The sequence below is a fragment of the Mustela erminea genome, chromosome 13 (assembly GCF_009829155.1).
Source record: "Mustela erminea isolate mMusErm1 chromosome 13, mMusErm1.Pri, whole genome shotgun sequence".
Lineage (NCBI taxonomy): Eukaryota > Metazoa > Chordata > Mammalia > Carnivora > Mustelidae > Mustela > Mustela erminea.
The window spans coordinates 38,060,835-38,076,517 of NC_045626.1; the positions used below are offsets into that span (position 1 = coordinate 38,060,835).

The following is a 15,683-nucleotide window of genomic DNA, read 5'->3' on the forward strand; positions in this document are numbered from 1 at the left end:
TTTTTACATTAATTTCTTAAACTACTCTTTGATAATTCTTCTAAGAACAGCATTTGTTGAAACCATTTCAAATACCCAGATTAGCTTTTTTTTTAAATTTTTTAAATTTAATTTTATTTCTTTTCAGTGTTCCAATATTCATTGTTTATGCACCACACCGAGTGCTCCATGCAATACGTGCTTCCTTAATACTCATCACAAGGCTCACTCCTCCCCAAAACCCTCAGTTTGTTTCTCAGAGTCCGCAGTTTCTCATGGTTTGTCTCCCCCTCTGATTTCCCCAACTTCATTCTCCTCTCCATCTCCCAGTGTCTTCTGTGTTATTCCTTATGCTCCAAAACTAAGTGAAACCATATGATAATTGACTCTGCTCTGCTCTGCCAGATTCAGGTTTTAGTTCTAAGTTCTTTAACATGCGAACTATCATCCCCACTCTATTTGGGAAATAAACCAGGACCTGTATGGGAACAACATCACACATAATTGTACTCATATTTGTGTGTTCTCTTATACCTTCATATTGAATTCACATAGATTTCCTCATTTAATTTTCCCCCACACCTCAGTGAGGTACATGCATCATTACTATTTTTCATGACTCAGAATCACGCGAAGTGCATGCCCCGGCTGCTTTTCCTCTCCGGTTCTCTCCTGTACTTATTTGTCCCCCCTCTCAAAAGGCGTCCGTTTAAGGAGCGCATCCTGGATCAAATCAGCCCACAGAACGAAGTCTTTTTCTCTTTGTAGTAATAGCTGTCAGCCCGACATCTTGTACCGCTTGATTTTATACCCAGCCAACACTGCAATGGCCTCCAGATGATGTCTTTTGGAATACCGACTGTAGGATTAAGACAGCTTTGGCTTTTCATCATTTTGAGCCTCAAAATATACCTAGTGATAAACGGGGATGAGGTTATATGCTAAATAAATATCCATATGTGGCTTGATGTGGCATGGCAAAAAGTTGGGTTTTAGGGAAGAAAAGAGCCTTTTAATGAAATGCCTTTTAACACAGTAGGGAGGCTCAAGCCTGAGAGCGGTACTAGGTAGTCAGAGCTGTAATCATTGGAATTAATACTACAATTTAAAAGGTTGAGTGACAGCCCGGGACACAGTTTTAGCACCAAATGGGGAAAATGAAAAATGCTTTTTGAAATTTTTTACCAAGCCTATATGTTGGGGAGAGGGTAAAGAATGTCTCAAAGTTTAGTCTATGGGCACTGTTGCTTTTACTTGTTCAGTGAGAAAAAGAAGGCAGCAAGTAGGTTTCTGAGAAAGCAATTATAGCAAGACACAGAACCTGGGAGCTGACCTGACACTTGCCCCCGATAGTCGTCATAGCAGCAGGCTGAATAGAGCAGCTTGCTAGGAGTGCTGCTGTAGGCTCTGGAGGAAGTCCCATCCTCAATGGACCACATTAAAATAATATACAAGGATGTAGCTCCTTAGCTTCTCTTTATTTGGTGTTTATCTGATTTTTAAGTATTCATTTCATTCTAAAAAAGTTCATGTGTAAAGGCAACGACAACCACAGGCCTTGGCGTGATTTGCAGCACCGAACCACCATAAGTAGATCCTGTGTATCTAGGGCATTGTTCCTTGGGGAGAAGGTATTTTAAAGTGTTGTTAACAAAAGAAAGATTTGGATGCTAAACTGGATGTAGTCTTTTTTTTTTTTTTTTTTATAAAGCTCTGTAGACTATGTTCATACTCAGCAAATTTTTGTTCTCATTTACTCTTTGATGAGTCACAAATATATGCATGCATCCCTTTATTTTATACAAAAGATAACCATGTAAAGTTAGATATAAAAGATGTAAGCATATATAAATATATCTACATAAAGGAGAGGGTATCTGTCAATATGTTAAAAAGAAGGCTTTGGGATTGTTTAGTGGGGTCCTCATTTGAGTTTTGAAAACATGACTTTTGGTTTAGTAGACTCAAGTTGGCATTAATGTGGACATGTCTTTCTAAAACTAAGTCTTATAATGTTAAGTTGTGTATCATTAGACGGTCGTAAATAGTTAAAATTGTTAATGCATGCATAACCTCAAAACGCTCAGATAAACTATTGATAACTATGTAATTTTCAGGAAAAAAAGGATTTCTATTCCAACAATAAGATCTATGATAATCTTGGAAGTCCTTTATAAATAAAAAATAAAAATCCTATGTATGATCAATAGAGAACCTGTATGTTCTAAACCATGACCTAAAAAATGTCTAAATATTTTCTAAATCATGGCTTTAAGCAATTATGGACTAGGAATCACAAAAAGATCATAAAAATTTAGTATAACCACAACTATGAAGGTGCTTTTTTGTTTCTTTTTCAGTCAATGTATATTTCCACCTTTAGGAGAATTTGAAAAATTGCATTTTTTTCACTCAGTTTTTTGACCCAATAAAAATATAAGCAAGCTATTGGCAAACGAAAAATAGAAATGCAATCTGAGCAGTAGTATTTTTGCTTTGCCTAAATCTTGAAAAAAAATGAACATAATATATTGGCTTTATAGTAATTTCAAACCAGCATTTCAGAAATTACAAAAGAATGCATGCATAAGAAGCTAAAAAGAATAAACTAAATTGAAGAGTTAGAATCAAAATTGCATTTTATCTCTGTTATGAATCAAGTTGGAAATTGGGAGAATTTTCCAAAAAAGCTTGGAAGCACAATTTGTTTGGACACACAATATGTAGATCTTAAAATATAGTTTATTATAATGAATCGATCTTTAAGAATGTATTAAATATATTTAATTATATATTGTGCATAAAATATATGTTTTTTATTTTTCTTAAGATATTCATTTATTTGTCAGAGAGAGAGAGGGAAAGCGAGTGAGCACAGGCAGACAGAATGTCAGGCAGAGGCAGAGGGAGAAGCAGGCTCCCTGCTGAGCAAGGAGCCCAGTGTGGGACTCGATCCCAGGACACTGGGATCATGACCTGAGCCAAAGGCAGCCGCTTAACCAGCTGAGCCACCAAGGCGTCCCTTTATATATTTTTAACATATATTCACATATGTATATATATTCACATATTATGCATCATATATATTCAGTGGCACAAAAATTGAAGATATATCTAATCCAAATTTATATTTGAAGAGAGACTCTTCTGTATCATTCCCCTGGCCCCTGGGGAAAAGTTAAGTGACATTTATCTGTTCTCTCAGGCCTCTGAGGTACAAGTGACAGAAGATCTCCGCAGGGCAGCCTGCAGAACTGGGTACTAGGTATGAAAATATTCAAGGAATCCAAATTCAGAGACGAGGAAACCTGATGAACTTTTTTCTCCTCAAAGCTTGGATTAGGAATTGGCAAAGCATTTAATTCATTAAGTACTTGGTGAAACACCAGAGCAAAAGCTTAACTTTATTTTTAAGTTTAGAAGTGACCCATGAGAGAGGGATCTGGCATTCAGTGACTGTTGAAAGCAAATGAGAATTGGGCGATTGAGCACCTAGAAATCTCTTATTTGAAAGTGTTAGAAAATGTCTTCAGAGATGGTTTGAGCTAAAGGGAATTGATAAACTCAGGCAATTCAAAATTCTAACAATAGGATCAGTTTTATATGGGGTTGACTATCTTATAGATAATTAGGATCTCCCTGGGATCTCTGCTCCATCTTTGTTGTTTCTATTCTCAGACAGGTTATTCCTCATGGTAGCAATGTGGCTGCAGCAGCTCCAGTTTTCCATCTTCCCAAGGACTGTGATTGGGTTACACATACATCTCTGAAGCACATGCTGAGGCCTGGAGAACAGAATAATGCATAAGTTGCCTCTTCAGTTTTGGATCCATGGGCACAGTCAGCTCTCCAAAAGCACGTGGAATAAGAGCGGGAGAGCAATAATCAGAAGCAGTTACTAAAAGGGGGAGGGGGAGAAGATAAATGCTGAAAAGCCAGAGGAAAACAATATTCACTAGAGTGAGCTGTGTTTGTTTCCCAAGACTGCCATCCCAAAGTACTACTCACTCAGTGGCTTAAATCAAGAGAAACTTATTTTCTCACATCTCTGGAGGCTGGAAGTCCAAAATCAAGATATTGCAAAGGCCACTTTCCCTCCAAAGCAGCTAGAGGAGGATCCTTCAGGCATCCCTTGGCTTCTGGTAGCAATCACTGTCTCCTTCTTCAAAGGGGCATCTTCCCTCTGTGTGTGCATCTCTTCTTTTCTCATAAACACATCAGCCATATTCGATCAGGTCCCATCTTACTTCAGTCTACTCTCAACTACATTATACCTGCAAAGAGCTGACTTCCAAAGAAGGTCACATTTGCAGGTATCAAGGGTTAGGATTCAACAAGTTTTGTTTAAGGATTTTATTTATTTGACAGAGAGAGACCACAAGCAGGGGGAGTGGAAGGCAGAGGGAGAGGGAGAAGCAGGCTTTCAGCTGAGTGGGGAGCCTGATGTGGTTCTCAGTCCCAGGACCCTGGGATCATGAACCTGAGCTGAATGCAGTGGCTTAACCAACTGAGCCACCCAGGTACCCCTCAACCTATGTTTTTGAGGGGCACAGTTCAATCTGTAACAGTCCACCCTCTGCCTTCCTCACCAAATTCATGTCTTTTCCACTTGAAAAATGCAGTCACCCATCCCAACTTCATCAGATGTCTTAACCCATTCCAGGATCAATCCTAAATCCAAAATCTCCCCTAAATGTAATGAACTCAACCAGTCTCAAATCATCTAAATCGTCTAAATCTGGTATGGGTGAAACTCCGAGTATGGTTCATCCTGGGGCAAAATTTATCCCCTCCTGTGGACCTGGGAAACCTGGAAAACAAGTTAGATGCTCCCAAAATCCAATGATGGGACAGGCGTAGAGTAGGCATTGCCACCTCAAGAGGGGGGGATGGGAAAGGGAAAAGGGGTCACAGACCCTGAATGAGTCCAAAACCCAGCAGGCTAAATTCCACTATATTTTGAGGCTTAAGAATAGCCATCTGGGGGCGCCTGGGTGGCTCAGTGGATTAAGCCGCTGCCTTCGGCTCAGGTCATGATCTCGGGATCCCGAGATCGAGTCCCACATCGGGCTCTCTGCTCAGCAGGGAGCCTGCTTCCTCCTCTCTCTCTCTCTCTCTCTCTCTCTCTCTCTCTCTGCCTACTTGTGATCTCTGTCTGTCAAATAAATAAATAAAATCTTTAAAAAAAAATAAAAAAGAATAGCCATCTGTGGTGAGATGCTCTGTCTTCCCTGCCCAGCCCAGAAGCAGCCCCAGACTCCCAGCCCCTGTAGCCCTGGAATGTCTGGTAGGCTGGCTTTGTCAGCTCTGACTTTCTCCCTGGTCTCTGCCACTGTCCTTTACCCTACAAATCCTTCTCTCTTCTATCCCATTTCAAGCTTGCAGTTTCTCTGCCAGCATAACAATCTCAAAACATTTGTCAGCCTTCTGTGGATGTTGAGGTGATTCACATAATTTTATGTGAGAGCTCTTCACACACCTTTCCTGGATAACCTCGTGTCTATCCCTAGCCTCTGCTGAGATGGTTGATAGGACTTAGAAGTCACACTTAAAATCTTTAGCATACGGTGGTCCAGCCATACCCTTTCTTCAAAGCATGCTGTCTAGAAAATTTTCCAAATCACCTGTTCATTCCTTTGTGTTAGCAAATTCAACCTGCAACATGGGTGAACTCCAATTTTTGCATTTTTTGGAATAATATGTGTATGGCTTTCTGTCCTTTAGGTGATATTATACCTAAGAAGAATTTGCCAACAGAACTATTGAAGGCATAGAATTTAAAGTATATCTATAAATGGAAAATATATTACTGCCTCCAGTGTTATTTAAATGGGAAAAAATTTATAAATCATCCTTGAGTTTTACTTATTTAAAGATGTAAGGTAGGGCTAATATTTCCATATATTTTTTAAAATTACATGAATTTTATTTTCAGAGATGGCACTGATTCCTTCTCTCTCCTACATAGTATAAATATAGATAAATTCTTATACAAAGTAAAATTAAAAATATAAAGAAATGCTAATAATCTTAAATCAGTGGTTGGTATGGAGAGTATAAACACTTGAAATAAAATTCAGGAGAAAGGTGAATATAGTCCTATTGCCTATTGATCTATGCTTTGCTCTTTCATGAATGTAGCAAATATATATACTCCATTATGTTGCTACTGTCAAACCGATAAAAGTAATTTCTATACCTCATGCCCCCACATCCAGAAAATCTGTTATTTTGTATTTTTCCTAAGTATTTTTTAAATGCTGCAGCTCAGTGCTTTGTATTAATTTATTCATTTTCAGTTCAGATTATAGCCAGAGGAAGGGGTTTTCAGCCTCAAAAGAATAAGAGTAAAAAAGTAACCCTTCTTACTGCCCACTGATATAAATACATTTTGCTTAGTTGTAATAATTGTTAAGCATAAGATGGGAACACTCTGTATATTTACATTGTTTTTCTGCTTTGGAGACAAAGCTGTTAGAGACCCCAGTGATTCATGCATACATACCGTGTACATTTCCCCTAATCAAGGCTATCTATAATTAGACTAGTAATAAGTGCTTCTTAATGAGGAGGAGGAAACCAATTATTAATGAGCTGTCTCTTAAAAAGTACTGTCCATTCATTAGCTGTGAAGTGCTGACCAAGCTTTAAATGTATACATTCTTCTCTAAAATATCAAACTAAAATTAACATAATATATATTGTTATTTATTGCTATTTTTCTATTTTGTTTCTTGTTTACCTTGTTGTTCTTCTCTTAATATTGAAAGCACCATAGAAAATTTGGCATTGATTTATTAAGTATAGCGATGCCCACTCAAGGCAGGTTCTGAAAAGTTGAGGTATCTTCATACAAAGGCAAGCACCCCATAGCCCACATTCACCCCTGCCAGCTCTGAGGGGCTAAACATAAGGGCTGCCTGGCATCAAATTCCTTCCCTTAATCTCATCCTGAGCAACCGCCTCAGGAGGAGGAAAGGATCTGTTCTCTGTCTTTGTGACACATCAGACCCCCATGTTCTTCGGACCTCAGACGTGAAGTAAATGCCGTGGAGGCTGTTGTATCAGGAGCTCGAAAACCTCAGTCCATGAAGCACAGAGGGGGAGCCTGGGGCTGAGCTCTGGATGTGGCCCCAGGGCCCGTTTCATCTTGACATACTCATTAGGTCTTATAGGTATTTCCAGGAATAATTCAGTAGAGCCCTGCATCGTTAACTCATGACTTGCTTTAATGGGTCAGGAATACACTGCCTCAGTATTCTGAAAAGAAAGAAAAATTAAAGTGAAATGAATCATTTCTCAATGATTCTCAATTCTTTTTCAGAATATATATATATTCTGAAAAAATATATAAAATATATATATATATATATGTAATCTCAAAAAGTATATGGGGATGACAAATGGGAGCAGACCACGGAAGTGCTTATTTGGCTTAAATGCTGCTGGAAATGTTTGGATTTGAACACTTTTTTGGAGGGGGGTGGCATGTGTTCTGGAATTTAGCACTGTCTCCACAACTTTTCATTGTCCTATAGTCTGACCCTTCTCTCATTTACATACTTCGCTGGATACCTAGATGCATTTGAGTGTGCCACCTATAACATATCAGGACTTTTTTTTTTTTTAACATTGATTGATTGATTGATTGCTTTGACAGAGAGAAACACAGAGAGGGAACACAAGCAGGGGAGTAGGAGAGGGAGAAACAGGCTTCCCACAGAGCAGGGACCCCGATACAGAGCTCCATCCCAGGACCCTGAGCAGAAAGCAGACGCTTAACGACTGAGCCACTCAGGCACCCCAGGACATTTGACTTACTTCATATTAGCTAAGTCTTTTATCACCCAAATGTACATGCCAACATTTTTGCTTTAAAAATTAAAGCTTTGCTAATCCTCTGAAGAAAAGAATTGGGATGAGAAGTAAGAGTCTTTAGATCTTTTACCCATTCCAACTTCTACAAATATGCATATACTGTCTCCTTTCCACATTTTGACAGCAGAATAGAAAATATTGTTAAAAGAATAGGAATAAGAAATCTATTTAGATTTGATTCTTTTCTTTTTCTGTATTTTAACATGAAAGAATATGTGGTTTTGCCCTTGAGAGGATAGTTGCTGTATTAAAAATAACATATATATCAGTGAGAATACATGAAGGACATATGAATATATATCAGCCAGAATATACGAATATAAATCAAACTCAAGCTGAATTATGAACCTTGTTCCTAACCACTGAATTAAGGTTTACTTCCTTTTTAAAATTTTACCTTTCTCTGTGATTTCTGTGAGCTATTTGGAACCAACAGCCTTGCTTGCTGCAGAACATGAAGGGGGAACAACTGGGCAGATTTTTTTTTTCCCCCCACTCAAAATGTATCTATCAGTATTCATTTTGAACTGAGTTGCCTGTTGTTCCAGGTAAGTTTAGAGAGAAAGAAAGCCTCTGGGTCCCCAAATAAGTAAACACATTATTTATGTTTGGTTATAGCAAAGGCATGTTTAGTTTAAAAAAAAAAAAAAAATGGGGCCAGAGTCCTTAAGCTAGAATTAAAAGACATTTATAAGGTAAACAACTAAACAACTTAAACAACTAAATTAGTTCATTTAAAATGAAGGATTCCTGGCATAAAGCATCTCAAAAGCCCACAGCTCGGGAAACATTTTAAAACCATGGCAGGAGCGAGAGAGGTAGCCTTCGTTAAGCAAGCCCCAAAAGGCACAGGTTAGAACGAAGCCCTCATTTTTAACTAGCCCTTCTACAGTTTCAGATGATCATATTTTCTTTTAAGTGGTGGTGGTGTTAAATACCTGTACGGCATTTAATTCTGCATTACTCAAAAAGCTGTACAAAGACTAACACGGCCCTATTTAGATGGCTTCCACAAGGCTGATAGAACTGTGTGCCTTTGTTATCCAAACACACCCAGAGACAAGCAGGCTTGAGGGGTGGGCCAGCCTTTGACAGCAACTCTAGATGAACGGCTGACCGGCAACGGAGTGTTCTTCCCAGCTCCTCGATCGCTTACACACTGGACTCTATCCTATCTTCCCTTTGCAAGGGAAGGCCCACAAAGGAGGGAGAAGGAAGAGGAAGAAACTTGTAGTTCATCTGCATAATTTAGACTTCTGGAAATTAAAAGTATTAATCACCTTGCTGATTTTGCACTGAAATGAAAAAACTGCTTATCAGCAAATTCAGCCTCCTGCGCGGTGCCTGGGTTCAAACAAACAGCAAATCCCATCAAAGGGAAATTTTGAATTGAAGATCATGCTGAATTCATGATGAAGTGGCCTTACGTGATTCCGTTATTTTTCACTTTGCTTAATTTTATTTTAAAGGCTATTTTAGAATTTAAACACCCCTTCCTTCATAATGGAATGTCATTCGTCCTTGAAGCTAGAGTTGAGGACAGTTACACATTTTAAAAGATGAAAAAAAAAATGTTTGAATTTTTGCCTATAAACATATGAAGGTATACCTAAAAATGTATTTAGTACAAGGCATACCAAAAAAAAAATTCTTCATATTTAGTGTTCATTGGAGTATTTTTTATTAAATAAACAGATGAAAATAGAACTTTTTTTATTTGAAAAATTTATCAATTCTACTATCACATTGTTTCACATTTATATAGATAAGCATGGGATATTAAAATGATATCACTAGCCATGTTTCTTTTTTGCCTTTTGTGTCTTAATTGCCTGACAACATTAACTTATACTGCGCTACACTGAGTGGGTAAGATCTGCTTTGGACACCACTTTTCCGCCAGCTGTGAAAGAGCTCCCAGCAGTATTTGACAGCTTAAGCCTGATACAGATCATTCCCTGTGAATGAAAAAATGAATATTACTCTTTGTCTCCTCTAGTGAAACATCCCCAGTTCCTTTAACTTTGTTCTAAAGTTTTGAGATCTTCCAGCAACCTGGCTTTTCTTGCCTGGACAGGTTTAGATTATCTGTGACCCTCAGGAGGCTCTGACCTGCTCCGCATAGCATGTTGGGTAAGCCCACAAACTCTAGCATCAGGAGTGCCTAGGTTTAGACCTCAGTTTCAATACTAACAGCTGTGTGAACTTGGATAAGTAACCTAGAAACCTTTGTCCCTCTGTTATTCCAATATGTAAAATGAGAGTTTAATAATATATAATTCATTGGGACGTCCTGTGGATTAAGATAATATGACAATTAACACAGTTCCTGGCATGTAGTCAATGCTAAGTATTATCTGGTAATATATTTAGCTCTCCTTCTCTCTCTCTCTTTAGTGTCATTAATTATTCAGCGAATAATTAAATGCAGGCAGTTCAACATTCTAGGATTTATAGAGTTTTATCAATGCAACTTAAGATAGCATTAGATAATTTTTGTCTAATTTGACTATACATTAGTTTCCCTATCATATGTATTTTAATCTCAATTGCCCTCTTTTGTTATACTTCAGTCAATTATAATCAATAATTCTGAAGTATTATTTCCCATGCTCCTATGTGAGTTCATGGGAAACAGGCATTCATTCTGTAATCACTCATTACAACTGCCGTGTCTTGCCCACTGGGTGTGCTCATTAAATATTTTCACAAATGATTGAAGGTACTTATAACTGTACATCGTTTCAGAGATGCTAATATTACAAAATTTCCTCCCCACTTTGTGTGGGTAGATAATATTTTGGATTTAAGTTTAAGGCTCTACTTTCAGCCCTATTGAGTGCGTTGTATAAAATATCAGCCTGTAATGAAGTTGTTCAAATCCTGTTGCTGTTGACTTTGCATATTGTTACTCTTCGCCCTCCTTCTTCCCATCCTGCATCCTGTTTCTTGTTATCACCCAAGTTGTTCAGTATCCTATCAATACACCGACGGGTCTCGGTTTACACGCTGAATGGCACAGGCTTAGAGCACAACTCTGTGACATGCCTTCTAAAAACCTCTCTTCTAGCTTCTCTAATCCATCCACCCGTCTTTGGATGTGGTCATTCTGTTAGATGTAAACCATCCTCATGCTGCCCTCTTTCAGCACACCCTGCTTTATTTCATCATGTGCTTTGTTCTGCGTCTAGAAAATCACCATGATCTGCATTTTTAAATTTCGTTTTTTCCACAAAGAAAATAAGGTAAGTTTAGCATGAGTTGTTTCTTACCACTTTTTAACCAGTTTCAAAATAATTTGTCAACTTCAATGACTTATATTGCCCTTACGATAGCAGCAGTGTGATCTTTCTATTCACATGTTTAAAATTTTCCATTCCTTTTTTTTTTGGAAAGATTTTATTTATTTATTTGACAGAGATCACAAGTAGGCGGAGAGGCAGGCAGAGAGAGAGGGGGAAGCAGGCTCCCTGCTGAGCAGAGAACTAGATGTGGGGCTCGATCCCAGGACACTGAGATCATGACCTGAGCCAAAGGCAGAGGCTTAACCCACTGAGCCACCCAGGCGCCCCTAAAATTTTCCTTTTCTATCAAAAAAAAACTTTAAGGTGGTTTGCCATCTGATGTATTCAAACCATTCCAAATGACAAGAATCTGAGACTAAAAGATCCTAATCTTAAACATATTGCATTACATCCTGAAGTTTTCTTACCTGTCATGTTAGGTATATAAAGTTTGAAATTCTACATGTCTTTTGACATGGCAAAGTAAATCCTTGTCTTTGTCTCTGCTTCCTTCCAAAACCCCACTAAAATAATTGTAAGTGAATGTAAAGAGGTTAGTCCTGCGAGGGGATACAGAATGGGGAGGATTCAGGAAAGGAAAATGGAAATCTGACATGCAAATGATAGTAGGGAGATACCAGTAAGAAACCATTCAGTCCATTTAGACCATGAAAGTCTGAGAACTAAGAGCACCAGGTATTCCAGAAAGTGGAGAAGCGTGAACATGAAAACAGAAGAATTGGCTCAGTAGATCTGAAAAGTTATTAGACCCTTGGTCCCCTCCCCAATATTGTGTTACCACAGGATCTCTTCCTCTGACCCCCCCAAGAAGGAGATGAGAGGCTTATCCTGCAGAGAAATAAAGGCAAAAAGCTCTAAGCCCTGTCAAGTCAGGTATAATATCAGGAACCATATTCTGAAAATGGGCAGAATAAATTCTTCAAACCGAAATCTCTATATCTCTACTAAAGCCCTTTCCACATTTTAGTTCCAAGAATGGAGATAGCCTAAGAATTTCTTCCATTCAGAAAATGGGAAATCTTCTTTAGAAATTGAGGATCCAGAGAGGAAGATAACTGTGAATCCTAGCGCTCCAGATTTCAGAAGCAAAGCAAAGAACAGAAGGAAATTTTGAGGCAAAACATAATCCACATTCTCAGATTTTTAAAAAAGGTTTTTCCTTGAAATAAGAAATGAATATATGGAAAAGAACAATAAACAAAATCAAACTCTTGGAATATAAAAAAATATAGTCAAAATTGTTTTAAGGATTGGAAGATCATTTGGGAAATTATGCAGAAACTTTAAAAATTAGACACAGAATGGAAAATTAAAGAGAAAGTTTTTTAAAAAGGAGGATCAATCTAGGAGGATCAACATCTGGCTAATTAGAGTCAAGAGAAAGAGAAAATATGAAGAAATTATAAAAAACAACAAAACTTTCAGAACTAAATACGTGCACTGCCAGATTGAATGCCCATAAAGTTGTCAGGACAGTAAATGCAAACAAAGATCTGAGTTAGTCATATTACCATGAAATTTTCAGAACACACAAGATGGAAAGAAAATCTTAAATACTCATGGAGGGAAAAAAAAAATAAGTCACATAAAAAGTTAGAAAGCCAAACGACATCACTGAACAAAAACTGTCCTCCACACTAAAATACATGGAAGTAAAAACCTAGAAAATTCTAAAGACAATTCTATATCCAGCAAAATTATCAAATATAAGGGTAAAAGTAGTTTAAGATCATTTTCTGGTATATATCTTCTAATAATCTTTCTCAGAAAGTTACTGGAAAATATTTTCCACTGAAACAAGAACATAAACCAAGGAAGCAATCACTGAATCCAAGAAGAGGAGACCCGAAGTAGAAGCGGGAGTGGAGGCTAGGAGAGTATGTGGAGTGACGCTATGACGGAGGCCTTGGAGAAGAATCTTTGCAGATTAGAAGAAGGAGGTAGAGTTCCAGGAGAGGAGTGTCCAGGAGGAATACACAACTGATGGGACAGTGGATGGATTTGATGATATGGAAGAAGTTCCAAGGGGTTTTGTCTATGTATGTGAGAATCTGGGGAAAATTACTGTTAGTGGCTGAAAATACTAGCCAGTTAGAAACAGTGGCTTGGAATACAAACAACAGGAAAGAAAAACACATTTTAATACCAAGGGAATATAAATTTAGATAAGAAAGAATATTCACTTTCCCTGGTTGGTTCAGTAACGAACACTGTGTCATTCTGGGAGGCAGCAGGGCAGGTAGAGCAGATGCCGAAGTGAGCGAGTGTATTGAGGACTATTTAACAATGGGACTGTTGACAGAGGTGTGGGGTGGCCTAAGGAAATGCAGACGAGGAGGGGAAGCAAGACTAGCAAGGGGAGAAGCCTGGAGGAGCAACTGGAAGGGCATAGCAGGGCAGGAGAGGCTGCCTGGGGGCTTAAAAACCGCCCACACTCCCATCTCTCCACCTCTGAATCCTTCCTGGGCTTCCCGTTGACTGAATTCAGTGACCAGAGAGCAAGGGAGCTAACTTCATAGTGATTCTACTCTCAGGGAGCTCTCTTAGCACTTCTGAAGGGGATGGGGGAATGAGAATATTCAGTTCAGTAGCAAAAATGTGTGTTCAAATGTTTTGTTGTAAAGCAAGTTCTAGTCTAAGCTATGTGAATACTTAATGTGACATTATGTAACAATATCTGAGGAATCGTAGAGATCTTTGAGGATGAAGGATGTTTTGTATCCAGTGCAGGACAGATTTCTGTGCAACGGTCACACACACACTTCCCCAGTATGTTCATATGACCGCCTCTTTTTTAAACAAATTATCATTTTTAGCTTATTGGCTTATATACTTTTCTCAGAAAGGCCTTCCATCTTGGGCACCCATCTCCAATTTTTTTTTTTTTTTACATTACTCTATTTTCTTTAATTTTTAATGGTTAACACTGTCTAGACTTATATCTTACAGCCTTCATGTCTTCCTCTTGCCTAGTTTCTCCTCCTCCCATACCTCGGTAGGTCCCCATGAGGGCAGAGATCTAATCTATTTTATCTGATGTCACCCCATCACCTAGCTGGATGTGTAGCCCAGTAAACAGGATATTCAGTAGAGCATTGTTTAAAGAATAATGTAAGATTTCGTCCTGTTTTGTACATATGAGGTCATCAAAAACAGGCTTGTTCAATATGGCCTTGGTCTCTAGCTCAGGAGACTGGAGGGAGGGGTCATTAATAGAAGTCAGGACTTCAGGAGGCAGAGCAAATTATGGCTACAGAAGGGAGAGTATGAGAAGAAAGTATATAGTTTTGACATACTGATTGGGAAGCACCTGTGGGGTACACAGGTATTTATGTCCAGTAGGTGGTTGAAAATATGGACTCGGGGAAAGGTCTTAATTACAGATTGAGATTTAGAGGTCTTTGGTGGAGTCATAAACACAGTTGAGATCTTGCAGGAAAATTCAACATAGAAAGTAGCAGACACAAAGAGAAGCTTTGCATATAGAACTATATTATCTTTACCAAGATTTATTATGGAGTAGGATAACATAATCCAGCATCTTAAGGAAGATAATACCACTACTTCAAATACATGCAGTGTTCAAGAACATTAATGGCGTTACTTGTGTATATTTTTGAGAAGTTAGAGAACTCCTAAAAATTAGTGACTTCTTGAACAACAAATTAGTTTTTCATCATAGATGGAAATAAGACTGTATATTTTATATGTGATGTATGAGGAAATACACTAATGGCGCTATTTCTTTTCTTACTATATACCCTACACTACAGCCAACATGGTAGATCAGAACACTTTACATAACTGAGTTATAAGTAACAGAAACAGTACTATTCAGGAGAGGAATATTAACAAAAAACATTGTATTTTGTTTATGTATATATATACCCATATATAGTCAGGCTTAAACAATGTGTATTAAATTCATCACTAGATTATTTTCAGTTCATTTCATGTTGTCTCATGCATGTTCCTTTTAAAAGTTAATTTCACATTATTATAAAAGCATTATGACTCAGTGACTCCAGCATCACCATTTTGATGGCTTTTCTAATTACTTTAGCTTGACTATTTCATAATTGATATACTTGAAATACCAAAATGGATGGGTAATTTTTACACCCAGATTATATTAAATTATAATAACCTGTAAGCTTTTATTCCAATGTGTAGGAATTAAGATCTCAATTATATGGCTCCTTCAAGATACACAATTCAGATGGAATTATGTTTACTATATGATTGAACATAATGTTCATCAAAAGTAGCCATTAAGGAATCTATTATGTAGAGTGACATTAGGAAGGGATTGTTCTTCATTTTGGTCATTCAACCATGCTGACACACCTGTTTCTAATTTTGAAATCATCTGTGATTACCTCCCAACATCAGTGTTGAAATAGCATCATTAGTCAAGTTTCTCTCTTTGCTCAGAAAGAAATGTGAAAAGATGAAAATTGTGTTCTGTGGCCAGTAACCCCCCCCCCAAACTTTAATTGTATTTTCAAATCTCTGTTTTCC

General features: G+C 37.9%; 1 protein-coding gene across 10 annotated transcripts in view; it reads left to right on the forward strand.

Annotated features, from left to right (window-relative positions):
• The window catches only part of NOL4 (nucleolar protein 4), a 402,656-nt gene that overhangs the window by 321,661 nt on the left and 65,312 nt on the right, over window positions 1–15,683 (forward strand). The window lies entirely within an intron of this gene.